At 33.6% G+C, this 17,382-nt stretch overlaps 6 non-coding genes across 6 annotated transcripts; all 6 read left to right on the forward strand.

Moving 5' to 3' along the window:
- Nucleotides 1–7,571: 7,571 nt before the first annotated feature.
- On the forward strand, nucleotides 7,572–7,644 carry TRNAR-CCU (transfer RNA arginine (anticodon CCU)). The gene has a single exon. It is a non-coding gene; the product is annotated as a tRNA-Arg (tRNA).
- A 1,428-nt stretch (nucleotides 7,645–9,072) lies between these two features.
- Nucleotides 9,073–9,148, forward strand: TRNAR-CCU (transfer RNA arginine (anticodon CCU)). The gene has a single exon. It is a non-coding gene; the product is annotated as a tRNA-Arg (tRNA).
- Nucleotides 9,149–10,572: 1,424 nt separating this feature from the next.
- TRNAR-CCU (transfer RNA arginine (anticodon CCU)) lies at nucleotides 10,573–10,645 on the forward strand. Its single transcript has one exon. It is a non-coding gene; the product is annotated as a tRNA-Arg (tRNA).
- Nucleotides 10,646–12,073: 1,428 nt separating this feature from the next.
- TRNAR-CCU (transfer RNA arginine (anticodon CCU)) lies at nucleotides 12,074–12,149 on the forward strand. The gene has a single exon. It is a non-coding gene; the product is annotated as a tRNA-Arg (tRNA).
- A 1,425-nt stretch (nucleotides 12,150–13,574) lies between these two features.
- On the forward strand, nucleotides 13,575–13,650 carry TRNAR-CCU (transfer RNA arginine (anticodon CCU)). The gene has a single exon. It is a non-coding gene; the product is annotated as a tRNA-Arg (tRNA).
- A 1,424-nt stretch (nucleotides 13,651–15,074) lies between these two features.
- Nucleotides 15,075–15,150, forward strand: TRNAR-CCU (transfer RNA arginine (anticodon CCU)). The gene has a single exon. It is a non-coding gene; the product is annotated as a tRNA-Arg (tRNA).
- The last annotated feature ends 2,232 nt before the right edge of the window (nucleotides 15,151–17,382 follow it).

Genomic DNA, 17,382 nt, shown 5'->3' on the forward strand with positions numbered 1-17,382 from the left:
TGCTGCAATGTAACATGAGGGTCCACACTATTAGGTCTGGATAGTACAATCACATTTCATGCTGGGATTTGTAAAGCAAAGAACACATATAAACGGCTTTCCTATATCGCAACAATTAATGATTATACTAATGAAAAAATCAGTTTCACTCAAAGATGTTACTAAGCCCCAGTGGCCTAATGGATTGTGGGTTCAAGTCCCATCTGGGGTGATAGGCTTTATTTCATTAAAATAATATTGGAGATGTTCCTTTCATTCTTGCTTCATACTGCACAAATGGCTCCACCAGAAACTTTAATCTGCTTAACAATCTGGAACTGTTCAGCTTGCAAAATTATGGCCCAGTATCTAAAAGCAGACATTTATCCTAATGACATTGTGGATTAGTTTCCGGATAAGTTTACTATCACCTGGGACAGTGGCTTCAAGTCCCATCTAGGATGCATGTTCCTTTGTTGCTCATTCTCATTCTAGAAGTTATGCTTTTTTTCAATGCAGGTGACTGTCTTAATGGTATTGCAGAAAATCCATATATACCAAAACATACCTATTAAGTTTTAATTGCAATTTAATATCAGAGTGGCTACAAAATAACAATGTCTATTGCAATTGCTGATGGGTTTCTTGAAGTCCTTTCATCCTTGTCATCAAAAGGGTAATTTTCTGCTTTTTATATTTCTTTGGACACTGACTTTACTGACAATTTAGGTGCTACAGACCAAAAAAACAATGTTTACCTTTAAATATAGAGCACAAGTGAGATTTAACTTATTTTTAATTAAAGATACTGCACTTTTTGGTAATATAGTGTATATTTTCCATATGCAACATTAAAGTTACATATATCTATACAAATATTATTTAAGATAAATAAACACTAATTATTTTACAATTTTGATAATATTGAACTGTACAACAATGGCATGAATTCATTGCAATATACACCTATGGATACATAAAACTGGGCAATAACACAAATGCACAATATAATTGATTACCTTATGATTAGAATATTACTTTTATTAGGTACTTTAGTATTGGGTGCAGTAGTTTAGTGGATTTAAAAAGTAACTAATTTAAAATTAATAAACCAAGTTAATTTACTTAGTCAACTCGATGCTAAAATCACTCAACTAAAAATAATGCACTTTGACCATGTGCTCCTGTGGCGCAATCGGTCTGTGCGCAGGACTTATAAGACAGTATCGGTTGAGCAATGCTGAGGTTGTGAGTTCAAGCCTCACCTGGAGCAAATGTAATTTTTTTTCTTATGTCATCAGTTAATGATTATCATCTGCTTCCTGAACATCCTGATATGAAGGCAGAAAAAAAACACAAACATGACTGTTTTTAAGTACCAGTACACACAGCTGCTTTGGTTCATATGCACTGTAAACATTACTTTAGTTAGTCAACAAAATGGAATGCAAAAGACTACCTCTTAATTGGTAAAAGAGTTGCATCAATCTGTTTTGCTGCACTGTAACATGAGGGTCCACACTATTAGGTCTGGATAGTACAATCACATTTCATGCTGGGATTTGTAAAGCAAAGAAAACACATAAACGGCTTTCCTATATCGCAACAATTAATGATTATACTAATGAAAAAATCAGTTTCACTCAAAGATGTTACTTAGCCCCAGTGGCCTAATGGATTGTGGGTTCAAGTCCCATCTGGGGTGATAGGCTTTATTTCATTAAAATAATATTGGAGATGTTCCTTTCATTCTTGCTTCATACTGCACAAATGGCTCCACCAGAAACTTTAATCTGCTTAACAATCTGGAACTGTTCAGCTTGCAAAATTATGGCCCAGTATCTAAAAGCAGACATTTATCCTAATGACATTGTGGATTAGTTTCCGGATAAGTTTACTATCACCTGGGACAGTGGCTTCAAGTCCCATCTAGGATGCATGTTCCTTTGTTGCTCATTCTCATTCTAGAAGTTATGCTTTTTTTCAATGCAGGTGACTGTCTTAATGGTATTGCAGAAAATCCATATATACCAAAACATACCTATTAAGTTTTAATTGCAATTTAATATCAGAGTGGCTACAAAATAACAATGTCTATTGCAATTGCTGATGGGTTTCTTGATGTCCTTTCATCCTTGTCATCAAAAGGGTAATTTTCTGCTTTTTATATTTCTTTGGACACTGACTTTACTGACAATTTAGGTGCTACAGACCAAAAAAACAATGTTTACCTTTAAATATAGAGCACAAGTGAGATTTAACTTATTTTTAATTAAAGATACTGCACTTTTTGGTAATATAGTGTATATTTTCCATATGCAACATTAAAGTTACATATATCTATACAAATATTATTTAAGATAAATAAACACTAATTATTTTACAATTTTGATAATATTGAACTGTACAACAATGGCATGAATTCATTGCAATATACACCTATGGATACATAAAACTGGGCAATAACACAAATGCACAATATAATTGATTACCTTATGATTAGAATATTACTTTTATTAGGTACTTTAGTATTGGGTGCAGTAGTTTAGTGGATTTAAAAAGTAACTAATTTAAAATTAATAAACCAAGTTAATTTACTTAGTCAACTCGATGCTAAAATCACTCAACTAAAAATAATGCGCTTTGACCATTTGCTCCTGTGGCGCAATCGGTCTGTGCGCAGGACTTATAAGACAGTATCGGTTGAGCAATGCTGAGGTTGTGAGTTCAAGCCTCACCTGGAGCAAATGTAATTTTTTTTCTTATGTCATCAGTTAATGATTATCATCTGCTTCCTGAACATCCTGATATGAAGGCAGAAAAAAAACACAAACATGACTGTTTTTAAGTACCAGTACACACAGCTGCTTTGGTTCATATGCACTGTAAACATTACTTTAGTTAGTCAACAAAATGGAATGCAAAAGACTACCTCTTTATTGGTAAAAGAGTTGCATCAATCTGTTTTGCTGCACTGTAACATGAGGGTCCACACTATTAGGTCTGGATAGTACAATCACATTTCAAGCTGGGATTTGTAAAGCAAAGAAAACACATAAACGGCTTTCCTATATCGCAACAATTAATGATTATACTAATGAAAAAATCAGTTTCACTCAAAGATGTTACTAAGCCCCAGTGGCCTAATGGATATGGCACTGGCCTCCTAAACCAGGAATTGTGGGTTCAAGTCCCATCTGGGGTGAAAGGCTTTATTTCATTAAAATAATTTTGGAGATGTTCCTTTTATTCTTGCTTCATACTGCACAAATGGCTCCACCAGAAACTTTTATCTGCTTATCAATCCGGAACTGTTCAGCTTGCAAAATTATGGCCCAGTATCTAAAAGCAGACATTTATCCTAATGACATTGTGGATTAGTTTTCTGAAAAGTTTACTATCACTTGGGACAGTGGCTTCAAGTCCCATCTAGGATGCATGGTCCTTTGTTGCTCATTCTCATTCTAGAAGTTATGCTTTTTTTCAATTCAGGTGACTGTCTTAATGGTATTGCAGAAAATCCATATATACCAAAACATACCTATTAAGTTTTAATTGCAATTTAATATCAGAGTGGCTACAAAATAACAATTTCTATTGCAATTGCTGATGGGTTTCTTGAAGTCCTTTCATCCATGTCATCAAAAGGGTAATTTTCTGCCTTTTATATTTCTTTGGACACTGACTTTACTGACAATTTAGGTGCTTCAGACCAAAAAAACAATGTTTACCTTTAAATATAGAGCACAAGTGAGATTTAACTTATTTTTATTTAAAGATACTGCATTTTTTGGTATTAGAGTGTATATTTTCCCTATGCAACATTAAAGTTACATATATCTATACCAAATATTATTTAAGATAAATAAACAGGAATTATTTTACAATTTTGATAATATTGTACTGTACAACAATGGCATGAATTCATTGCAATATACACCTATGGATACATAAAACTGGGCAATAACACAAATGCACAATATAATTGATTACCTTATGATTAGAATATTACTTTTATTAGGTACTTTAGTACTGGGTGCAGTAGTTTAGTGGATTTAAAAAGTAACTAATTTAAAATTAATAAACCAAGTTAATTTACTTAGTCAACTCGATGCTAAAATCACTCAACTAAAAATAAAGCGCTTTGTCCATGTGCTCCTGTGGCGCAATCGGTCTGTGCGCGGTACTTATAAGACAGTATCTATTGAGCAATCCTGAGGTTGTGAATTCAAGCCTCACCTGGAGCAAATGTAATTTTTTTTCTAATGTCAACAGTTAATGATTATCATCTGCTTCCTGAGCATCCTTATATGAAGGCAGAAAAAAAACACAAACATGACTGTTTTTAAGGTACCAGTACACACAGCTGCTTTGGTTCATATGCACTGTAAACATTACTTTAGTTAGTCAACAAAATGGAATGCAAAAGACTACCTTGGTAAAAGAGTTGCATCAATCTGTTTTGCTGCAATGAAACATGAGGGTCTACACTATTAGGTCTGGATAGTACAATCACATTTCATGCTGGGATTTGAAAAGCAAAGAACACAAATAAACGGCTTTCCTATATCGCAACAATTAATGATTATACTAATGAAAAAATCAGTTTCACTCAAAGATGTTACTAAGCCCCAGTGGCCTAAAGGATAAGACACTGGCCTCCTAAGCCAGGGATTGTGGGTTCACGTCCCATCTGGGGAGATAGGTTTATTTCATTAAAATAATATTGGAGATGTTCCTTTCATACTGCACAAATGGCTCCACCAGAAACTTTAATCTGCTTAACAATCTGGAACTGTTCATCTTGCAAAATTATGGCCCAGTATCTAAAAGCAGACATTTATCCTAATGACATTGTGGATTAGTTTTCTAAAAAGTTTACTATCACCTGGGACAGTGGCTTCAAGTCCCATCTAGGATGCATGTTCCTTTGTTGCTCATACTCATTCTAGAAGTTATGCTTTTTTTCAATGCAGGTGACTGTCTTAATGGTATTGCAGAAAATCCATATATACCAAAACATACCTATTAAGTTTTAATTGCAATTTAATATCAGAGTGGCTACAAAATAACAATGTCTATTGCAATTGCTGATGGGTTTCTTGAAGTCCTTTCATCCTTGTCATCAAAAGGGTAATTTTCTGCTTTTTATATTTCTTTGGACACTGACTTTACTGACAATTTAGGTGCTACAGACCAAAAAAACAATGTTTACCTTTAAATATAGAGCACAAGTGAGATTTAACTTATTTTTAATTAAAGATACTGCACTTTTTGGTAATATAGTGTATATTTTCCATATGCAACATTAAAGTTACATATATCTATACCAAATATTATTTAAGATAAATAAACACTAATTATTTTACAATTTTGATAATATTGAACTGTACAACAATGGCATGAATTCATTGCAATATACACCTATGGATACATAAAACTGGGCAATAACACAAATGCACAATATAATTGATTACCTTATGATTAGAATATTACTTTTATTAGGTACTTTAGTATTGGGTGCAGTAGTTTAGTGGATTTAAAAAGTAACTAATTTAAAATTAATAAACCAAGTTAATTTACTTAGTCAACTCGATGCTAAAATCACTCAACTAAAAATAATGCGCTTTGACCATGTCCTCCTGTGGCGCAATCGGTCTGTGCGCTGGACTTATAAGACAGTATCTGTTGAGCAATGCTGAGGTTGTGAGTTCAAGCCTCACCTGGAGCAAATGTAATTTTTTTTCTAATGTCATCAGTTAATGATTATCATCTGCTTCCTGAACATCCTGATATGAAGGCAGAAAAAAAACACAAACATGACTGTTTTTAAGGTACCAGTACACACAGCTGCTTTGGTTCATATGCACTGTAAACATTACTTTAGTTAGTCAACAAAATGGAATGCAAAAGACTACCTCTTTATTGGTAAAAGAGTTGCATCAATCTGTTTTGCTGCAATGTAACATGAGGGTCCACACTATTAGGTCTGGATAGTACAATCACATTTCATGTTGGGATTTGTAAAGCAAAGAACACAAATAAACGGCTTTCCTATATCACAACAATTAATGATTATACTAATGAAAAAATCAGTTTCACTCAAAGATGTTACTAAGCCCCAGTGGCCTAATGGATTGTGGGTTCAAGTCCCATCTGGGGTGATAGGCTTTATTTCATTAAAATAATATTGGAGATGTTCCTTTCATTCTTGCTTCATACTGCACAAATGGCTCCACCAGAAACTTTAATCTGCTTAACAATCTGGAACTGTTCAGCTTGCAAAATTATGGCCCAGTATCTAAAAGCAGACATTTATCCTAATGACATTGTGGATTAGTTTCTGGATAAGTTTACTATCACCTGGGACAGTGGCTTCAAGTCCCATCTAGGATGCATGTTCCTTTGTTGCTCATTCTCATTCTAGAAGTTATGCTTTTTTTCAATGCAGGTGACTGTCTTAATGGTATTGCAGAAAATCCATATATACCAAAACATACCTATTAAGTTTTAATTGCAATTTAATATCAGAGTGGCTACAAAATAACAATTTCTATTGCAATTGCTGATGGGTTTCTTGAAGTCCTTTCATCCATGTCATCAAAAGGGTAATTTTCTGCCTTTTATATTTCTTTGGACACTGACTTTACTGACAATTTAGGTGCTTCAGACCAAAAAAACAATGTTTACCTTTAAATATAGAGCACAAGTGAGATTTAACTTATTTTTATTTAAAGATACTGCATTTTTTGGTATTAGAGTGTATATTTTCCCTATGCAACATTAAAGTTACATATATCTATACCAAATATTATTTAAGATAAATAAACAGGAATTATTTTACAATTTTGATAATATTGTACTGTACAACAATGGCATGAATTCATTGCAATATACACCTATGGATACATAAAACTGGGCAATAACACAAATGCACAATATAATTGATTACCTTATGATTAGAATATTACTTTTATTAGGTACTTTAGTATTGGGTGCAGTAGTTTAGTGGATTTAAAAAGTAACTAATTTAAAATTAATAAACCAAGTTAATTTACTTAGTCAACTCGATGCTAAAATCACTCAACTAAAAATAATGCACTTTGACCATGTGCTCCTGTGGCGCAATCGGTCTGTGCGCAGGACTTATAAGACAGTATCGGTTGAGCAATGCTGAGGTTGTGAGTTCAAGCCTCACCTGGAGCAAATGTAATTTTTTTTCTTATGTCATCAGTTAATGATTATCATCTGCTTCCTGAACATCCTGATATGAAGGCAGAAAAAAAACACAAACATGACTGTTTTTAAGTACCAGTACACACAGCTGCTTTGGTTCATATGCACTGTAAACATTACTTTAGTTAGTCAACAAAATGGAATGCAAAAGACTACCTCTTTATTGGTAAAAGAGTTGCATCAATCTGTTTTGCTGCACTGTAACATGAGGGTCCACACTATTAGGTCTGGATAGTACAATCACATTTCATGCTGGGATTTGTAAAGCAAAGAAAACACATAAACGGCTTTCCTATATCGCAACAATTAATGATTATACTAATGAAAAAATCAGTTTCACTCAAAGATGTTACTAAGCCCCAGTGGCCTAATGGATATGGCACTGGCCTCCTAAGCCAGGGATTGTGGGTTCAAGTCCCATCTGGGGTGATAGGCTTTATTTCATTAAAATAATTTTGGAGATGTTCCTTTTATTCTTGCTTCATACTGCACAAATGGCTCCACCAGAAATTTTTATCTGCTTATCAATCCGGAACTGTTCAGCTTGCAAAATTATGGCCCAGTATCTAAAAGCAGACATTTATCCTAATGACATTGTGGATTAGTTTTCTGAAAAGTTTACTATCACCTGGGACAGTGGCTTCAAGTGCCATCTAGGATGCATGTTCCTTTGTTGCTCATTCTCATTCTAGAAGTTATGCTTTTTTTCAATTCAGGTGACTGTCTTAATGGTATTGCAGAAAATCCATATATACCAAAACATACCTATTAAGTTTTAATTGCAATTTAATATCAGAGTGGCTACAAAATAACAATTTCTATTGCAATTGCTGATGGGTTTCTTGAAGTCCTTTCATCCATGTCATCAAAAGGGTAATTTTCTGCCTTTTATATTTCTTTGGACACTGACTTTACTGACAATTTAGGTGCTTCAGACCAAAAAAACAATGTTTACCTTTAAATATAGAGCACAAGTGAGATTTAACTTATTTTTATTTAAAGATACTGCATTTTTTGGTATTAGAGTGTATATTTTCCCTATGCAACATTAAAGTTACATATATCTATACCAAATATTATTTAAGATAAATAAACAGGAATTATTTTACAATTTTGATAATATTGTACTGTACAACAATGGCATGAATTCATTGCAATATACACCTATGGATACATAAAACTGGGCAATAACACAAATGCACAATATAATTGATTACCTTATGATTAGAATATTACCTTTATTAGGTACTTTAGTATTGGGTGCAGTAGTTTAGTGGATTTAAAAAGTAACTAATTTAAAATTAATAAACCAAGTTCATTTACTTAGTCAACTCGATGCTAAAATCACTCAACTAAAAATAAAGCGCTTTGTCCATGTGCTCCTGTGGCGCAATCGGTCTGTGCGCGGTACTTATAAGACAGTATCTGTTGAGCAATCCTGAAGTTGTGAATTCAAGCCTCACCTGGAGCAAATGTAAATTTTTTTCTAATGTCAACAGTTAATGATTATCATCTGATTCCTGAGCATCCTGATATGAAGGCAGAAAAAAAACACAAACATGACTGTTTTTAAGTACCAGTACACACAGCTGCTTTGGTTCATATGCACTGTAAACATTACTTTAGTTAGTCAACAAAATGGAATGCAAAAGACTACCTCTTTATTGGTAAAAGAGTTGCATCAATCTGTTTTGCTGCACTGTAACATGAGGGTCCACACTATTAGGTCTGGATAGTACAATCACATTTCATGCTGGGATTTGTAAAGCAAAGAACACAAATAAACGGCTTTCCTATATCGCAACAATTAATGATTATACTAATGAAAAAATCAGTTTCACTCAAAGATGTTACTAAGCCCCAGTGGCCTAATGGATAAGGCACTGGCCTCCTAAGCCAGGGATTGTGGGTTCAAGTCCCATCTGGGGAGACAGGTTTATTTCATTAAAATAATTTTGGAGATGTTCCTTTTATTCTTGCTTCATACTGCACAAATGGCTCCACCAGAAACTTTTATCTGCTTATCAATCCGAAACTGTTCAGCTTGCAAAATTATGGCCCAGTATCTAAAAGCAGACATTTATCCTAATGACATTGTGGATTAGTTTTCTGAAAAGTTTACTATCACCTGGGACAGTGGCTTCAAGTCTCATCTAGGATGCATGTTCCTTTGTTGCTCATTCTCATTCTAGAAGTTATGCTTTTTTTCAATTCAGGTGACTGTCTTAATGGTATTGCAGAAAATCCATATATACCAAAACATACCTATTAAGTTTTAATTGCAATTTAATATCAGAGTGGCTACAAAATAACAATTTCTATTGCAATTGCTGATGGGTTTCTTGAAGTCCTTTCATCCATGTCATCAAAAGGGTAATTTTCTGCCTTTTATATTTCTTTGGACACTGACTTTACTGACAATTTAGGTGCTTCAGACCAAAAAAACAATGTTTACCTTTAAATATAGAGCACAAGTGAGATTTAACTTATTTTTATTTAAAGATACTGCATTTTTTGGTATTAGAGTGTATATTTTCCCTATGCAACATTAAAGTTACATATATCTATACCAAATATTATTTAAGATAAATAAACAGGAATTATTTTACAATTTTGATAATATTGTACTGTACAACAATGGCATGAATTCATTGCAATATACACCTATGGATACATAAAACTGGGCAATAACACAAATGCACAATATAATTGATTACCTTATGATTAGAATATTACTTTTATTAGGTACTTTAGTATTGGGTGCAGTAGTTTAGTGGATTTAAAAAGTAACTAATTTAAAATTAATAAACCAAGTTAATTTACTTAGTCAACTCGATGCTAAAATCACTCAACTAAAAATAATGCACTTTGACCATGTGCTCCTGTGGCGCAATCGGTCTGTGCGCAGGACTTATAAGACAGTATCGGTTGAGCAATGCTGAGGTTGTGAGTTCAAGCCTCACCTGGAGCAAATGTAATTTTTTTTCTTATGTCATCAGTTAATGATTATCATCTGCTTCCTGAACATCCTGATATGAAGGCAGAAAAAAAACACAAACATGACTGTTTTTAAGTACCAGTACACACAGCTGCTTTGGTTCATATGCACTGTAAACATTACTTTAGTTAGTCAACAAAATGGAATGCAAAAGACTACCTCTTTATTGGTAAAAGAGTTGCATCAATCTGTTTTGCTGCACTGTAACATGAGGGTCCACACTATTAGGTCTGGATAGTACAATCACATTTCATGCTGGGATTTGTAAAGCAAAGAAAACACATAAACGGCTTTCCTATATCGCAACAATTAATGATTATACTAATGAAAAAATCAGTTTCACTCAAAGATGTTACTAAGCCCCAGTGGCCTAATGGATATGGCACTGGCCTCCTAAGCCAGGGATTGTGGGTTCAAGTCCCATCTGGGGTGATAGGCTTTATTTCATTAAAATAATTTTGGAGATGTTCCTTTTATTCTTGCTTCATACTGCACAAATGGCTCCACCAGAAATTTTTATCTGCTTATCAATCCGGAACTGTTCAGCTTGCAAAATTATGGCCCAGTATCTAAAAGCAGACATTTATCCTAATGACATTGTGGATTAGTTTTCTGAAAAGTTTACTATCACCTGGGACAGTGGCTTCAAGTGCCATCTAGGATGCATGTTCCTTTGTTGCTCATTCTCATTCTAGAAGTTATGCTTTTTTTCAATTCAGGTGACTGTCTTAATGGTATTGCAGAAAATCCATATATACCAAAACATACCTATTAAGTTTTAATTGCAATTTAATATCAGAGTGGCTACAAAATAACAATTTCTATTGCAATTGCTGATGGGTTTCTTGAAGTCCTTTCATCCATGTCATCAAAAGGGTAATTTTCTGCCTTTTATATTTCTTTGGACACTGACTTTACTGACAATTTAGGTGCTTCAGACCAAAAAAACAATGTTTACCTTTAAATATAGAGCACAAGTGAGATTTAACTTATTTTTATTTAAAGATACTGCATTTTTTGGTATTAGAGTGTATATTTTCCCTATGCAACATTAAAGTTACATATATCTATACCAAATATTATTTAAGATAAATAAACAGGAATTATTTTACAATTTTGATAATATTGTACTGTACAACAATGGCATGAATTCATTGCAATATACACCTATGGATACATAAAACTGGGCAATAACACAAATGCACAATATAATTGATTACCTTATGATTAGAATATTACCTTTATTAGGTACTTTAGTATTGGGTGCAGTAGTTTAGTGGATTTAAAAAGTAACTAATTTAAAATTAATAAACCAAGTTCATTTACTTAGTCAACTCGATGCTAAAATCACTCAACTAAAAATAAAGCGCTTTGTCCATGTGCTCCTGTGGCGCAATCGGTCTGTGCGCGGTACTTATAAGACAGTATCTGTTGAGCAATCCTGAAGTTGTGAATTCAAGCCTCACCTGGAGCAAATGTAAATTTTTTTCTAATGTCAACAGTTAATGATTATCATCTGATTCCTGAGCATCCTGATATGAAGGCAGAAAAAAAACACAAACATGACTGTTTTTAAGTACCAGTACACACAGCTGCTTTGGTTCATATGCACTGTAAACATTACTTTAGTTAGTCAACAAAATGGAATGCAAAAGACTACCTCTTTATTGGTAAAAGAGTTGCATCAATCTGTTTTGCTGCACTGTAACATGAGGGTCCACACTATTAGGTCTGGATAGTACAATCACATTTCATGCTGGGATTTGTAAAGCAAAGAACACAAATAAACGGCTTTCCTATATCGCAACAATTAATGATTATACTAATGAAAAAATCAGTTTCACTCAAAGATGTTACTAAGCCCCAGTGGCCTAATGGATAAGGCACTGGCCTCCTAAGCCAGGGATTGTGGGTTCAAGTCCCATCTGGGGAGACAGGTTTATTTCATTAAAATAATTTTGGAGATGTTCCTTTTATTCTTGCTTCATACTGCACAAATGGCTCCACCAGAAACTTTTATCTGCTTATCAATCCGAAACTGTTCAGCTTGCAAAATTATGGCCCAGTATCTAAAAGCAGACATTTATCCTAATGACATTGTGGATTAGTTTTCTGAAAAGTTTACTATCACCTGGGACAGTGGCTTCAAGTCCCATCTAGGATGCATGTTCCTTTGTTGCTCATTCTCATTCTAGAAGTTATGCTTTTTTTCAATTCAGGTGACTGTCTTAATGGTATTGCAGAAAATCCATATATACCAAAACATACCTATTAAGTTTTAATTGCAATTTAATATCAGAGTGGCTACAAAATAACAATTTCTATTGCAATTGCTGATGGGTTTCTTGAAGTCCTTTCATCCATGTCATCAAAAGGGTAATTTTCTGCCTTTTATATTTCTTTGGACACTGACTTTACTGACAATTTAGGTGCTTCAGACCAAAAAAACAATGTTTACCTTTAAATATAGAGCACAAGTGAGATTTAACTTATTTTTATTTAAAGATACTGCATTTTTTGGTATTAGAGTGTATATTTTCCCTATGCAACATTAAAGTTACATATATCTATACCAAATATTATTTAAGATAAATAAACAGGAATTATTTTACAATTTTGATAATATTGTACTGTACAACAATGGCATGAATTCATTGCAATATACACCTATGGATACATAAAACTGGGCAATAACACAAATGCACAATATAATTGATTACCTTATGATTAGAATATTACTTTTATTAGGTACTTTAGTATTGGGTGCAGTAGTTTAGTGGATTTAAAAAGTAACTAATTAAAAATTAATAAACCAAGTTAATTTACTTAGTCAACTCGATGCTAAAATCACTCAACTAAAAATAAAGCGCTTTGTCCATGTGCTCCTGTGGCGCAATCGGTCTGTGCGCGGTACTTATAAGACAGTATCTGTTGAGCAATCCTGAGGTTGTGAATTCAAGCCTCACCTGGAGCAAATGTAATTTTTTTTCTAATGTCAACAGTTAATGATTATCATCTGCTTCCTGAGCATCCTGATATGAAGGCAGAAAAAAAACACAAACATGACTGTTTTTAAGGTACCAGTACACACAGCTGCTTTGGTTCATATGCACTGTAAACATTACTTTAGTTAGTCAACAAAATGGAATGCAAAAGACTACCTCTTTATTGGTAAAAGAGTTGCATCAATCTGTTTTGCTGCAATGTAACATGAGGGTCCACACTATTAGGTCTGGATAGTACAATCACATTTCATGCTGGGATTTGAAAAGCAAAGAACACAAATAAACGGCTTTCCTATATCGCAACAATTAATGATTATACTAATGAAAAAATCAGTTTCACTCAAAGATGTTACTAAGCCCCAGTGGCCTAATGGATAAGGCACTGGCCTCCTAAGCCAGGGATTGTGGGTTCAAGTCCCATCTGGGGAGACAGGTTTATTTCATTAAAATAATTTTGGAGATGTTCCTTTTATTCTTGCTTCATACTGCACAAATGGCTCCACCAGAAACTTTTATCTGCTTATCAATCCGGAACTGTTCAGCTTGCAAAATTATGGCCCAGTATCTAAAAGCAGACATTTATCCTAATGACATTGTGGATTAGTTTTCTGAAAAGTTTACTATCACCTGGGACAGTGGCTTCAAGTCCCATCTAGGATGCATGTTCCTTTGTTGCTCATTCTCATTCTAGAAGTTATGCTTTTTTTCAATTCAGGTGACTGTCTTAATGGTATTGCAGAAAATCCATATATACCAAAACATACCTATTAAGTTTTAATTGCAATTTAATATCAGAGTGGCTACAAAATAACAATTTCTATTGCAATTGCTGATGGGTTTCTTGAAGTCCTTTCATCCATGTCATCAAAAGGGTAATTTTCTGCCTTTTATATTTCTGTGGACACTGACTTTACTGACAATTTAGGTGCTTCAGACCAAAAAAACAATGTTTACCTTTAAATATAGAGCACAAGTGAGATTTAACTTATTTTTATTTAAAGATACTGCATTTTTTGGTATTAGAGTGTATATTTTCCCTATGCAACATTAAAGTTACATATATCTATACCAAATATTATTTAAGATAAATAAACAGGAATTATTTTACAATTTTGATAATATTGTACTGTACAACAATGGCATGAATTCATTGCAATATACACCTATGGATACATAAAACTGGGCAATAACACAAATGCACAATATAATTGATTACCTTATGATTAGAATATTACCTTTATTAGGTACTTTAGTATTGGGTGCAGTAGTTTAGTGGATTTAAAAAGTAACTAATTTAAAATTAATAAACCAAGTTAATTTACTTAGTCAACTCGATGCTAAAATCACTCAACTAAAAATAAAGCGCTTTGTCCATGTGCTCCTGTGGCGCAATCGGTCTGTGCGCGGTACTTATAAGACAGTATCTGTTGAGCAATCCTGAAGTTGTGAATTCAAGCCTCACCTGGAGCAAATGTAAATTTTTTTCTAATGTCAACAGTTAATGATTATCATCTGATTCCTGAGCATCCTGATATGAAGGCAGAAAAAAAACACAAACATGACTGTTTTTAAGTACCAGTACACACAGCTGCTTTGGTTCATATGCACTGTAAACATTACTTTAGTTAGTCAACAAAATTGAATGCAAAAGACTACCTCTTTATTGGTAAAAGAGTTGCATCAATCTGTTTTGCTGCACTGTAACATGTGGGTCCACACTATTAGGTCTGGATAGTACAATCACATTTCATGCTGGGATTTGTAAAGCAAAGAACACAAATAAACGGCTTTCCTATATCGCAACAATTAATGATTATACTAATGAAAAAATCAGTTTCACTCAAAGATGTTACTAAGCCCCAGTGGCCTAATGGATAAGGCACTGGCCTCCTAAGCCAGGGATTGTGGGTTCAAGTCCCATCTGGGGAGACAGGTTTATTTCATTAAAATAATTTTGGAGATGTTCCTTTTATTCTTGCTTCATACTGCACAAATGGCTCCACCAGAAACTTTTATCTGCTTATCAATCCGAAACTGTTCAGCTTGCAAAATTATGGCCCAGTATCTAAAAGCAGACATTTATCCTAATGACATTGTGGATTAGTTTTCTGAAAAGTTTACTATCACCTGGGACAGTGGCTTCAAGTCCCATCTAGGATGCATGTTCCTTTGTTGCTCATTCTCATTCTAGAAGTTATGCTTTTTTTCAATTCAGGTGACTGTCTTAATGGTATTGCAGAAAATCCATATATACCAAAACATACCTATTAAGTTTTAATTGCAATTTAATATCAGAGTGGCTACAAAATAACAATTTCTATTGCAATTGCTGATGGGTTTCTTGAAGTCCTTTCATCCATGTCATCAAAAGGGTAATTTTCTGCCTTTTATATTTCTTTGGACACTGACTTTACTGACAATTTAGGTGCTGCAGACCAAAAAAACAATGTTTACCTTTAAATATAGAGCACAAGTGAGATTTAACTTATTTTTATTTAAAGATACTGCATTTTTTGGTATTAGAGTGTATATTTTCCCTATGCAACATTAAAGTTACATATATCTATACCAAATATTATTTAAGATAAATAAACAGGAATTATTTTACAATTTTGATAATATTGTACTGTACAACAATGGCATGAATTCATTGCAATATACACCTATGGATACATAAAACTGGGCAATAACACAAATGCACAATATAATTGATTACCTTATGATTAGAATATTACTTTTATTAGGTACTTTAGTATTGGGTGCAGTAGTTTAGTGGATTTAAAAAGTAACTAATTTAAAATTAATAAACCAAGTTAATTTACTTAGTCAACTCGATGCTAAAATCACTCAACTAAAAATAAAGCGCTTTGTCCATGTGCTCCTGTGGCGCAATCGGTCTGTGCGCGGTACTTATAAGACAGTATCTGTTGAGCAATCCTGAGGTTGTGAATTCAAGCCTCACCTGGAGCAAATGTAATTTTTTTTCTAATGTCAACAGTTAATGATTATCATCTGCTTCCTGAGCATCCTGATATGAAGGCAGAAAAAAAACACAAACATGACTGTTTTTAAGGTACCAGTACACACAGCTGCTTTGGTTCATATGCACTGTAAACATTACTTTAGTTAGTCAACAAAATGGAATGCAAAAGACTACCTCTTTATTGGTAAAAGAGTTGCATCAATCTGTTTTGCTGCACTGTAACATGAGGGTCCACACTATTAGGTCTGGATAGTACAATCACATTTCATGCTGGGATTTGTAAAGCAAAGAACACAAATAAACGGCTTTCCTATATCGCAACAATTAATGATTATACTAATGAAAAAATCAGTTTCACTCAAAGATGTTACTAAGCCCCAGTTGCCTAATGGATAAGACACTGGCCTCCTAAGCCAGGGATTGTGGGTTCAAGTCCCTTCTGGGGAGATATGTTTATTTCATTAAAATAATTTTGGAGATGTTCCTTTTATTCTTGCTTCATACTGCACAAATGGCTCCACCAGAAACTTTAATCTGCTTAACAATCTGGAACTGTTCAGCTTGCAAAATTATGGCCCAGTATCTAAAAGCAGACATTTATCCTAATGACATTGTGGATTAGTTTCCTGAAAAGTTTACTATCACCTGGGACAGTGGCTTCAAGTCCCATCTAGGATGCATGTCCCTTTGTTGCTCATACTCATTCTAGAAGTTATGCTTTTTTCAATGCAGGTGACTGTCTTAATGGTATTGCAGAAAATCCATATATACCAAAACATACCTATTAAGTTTTAATTGCAATTTAATATCAGAGTGGCTACAAAATAACAATGTCTATTGCAATTGCTGATGGGTTTCTTGAAGTCCTTTCATCCTTGTCATCAAAAGGGTAATTTTCTGCTTTTTATATTTCTTTGGACACTGACTTTACTGACAATTTAGGTGCTACAGACCAAAAAAACAATGTTTACCTTTAAATATAGAGCACAAGTGAGATTTAACTTATTTTTATTTAAAGATACTGCATTTTTGGTAGTATAGTGTATATTTTCCCTATGCAACATTAAAGTTACATATATCTATACCAAATATTATTTAAGATAAATAAACAGGAATTATTTTACAATTTTGATAATATTGAACTGTACAACAATGGCATGAATTCATTGCAATATACACCT

The sequence above is a fragment of the Taudactylus pleione genome, unplaced genomic scaffold (assembly GCF_031769625.1).
Source record: "Taudactylus pleione unplaced genomic scaffold, aTauple2 ptg000473l, whole genome shotgun sequence".
Taxonomy (NCBI): Eukaryota; Metazoa; Chordata; class Amphibia; order Anura; family Myobatrachidae; genus Taudactylus; species Taudactylus pleione.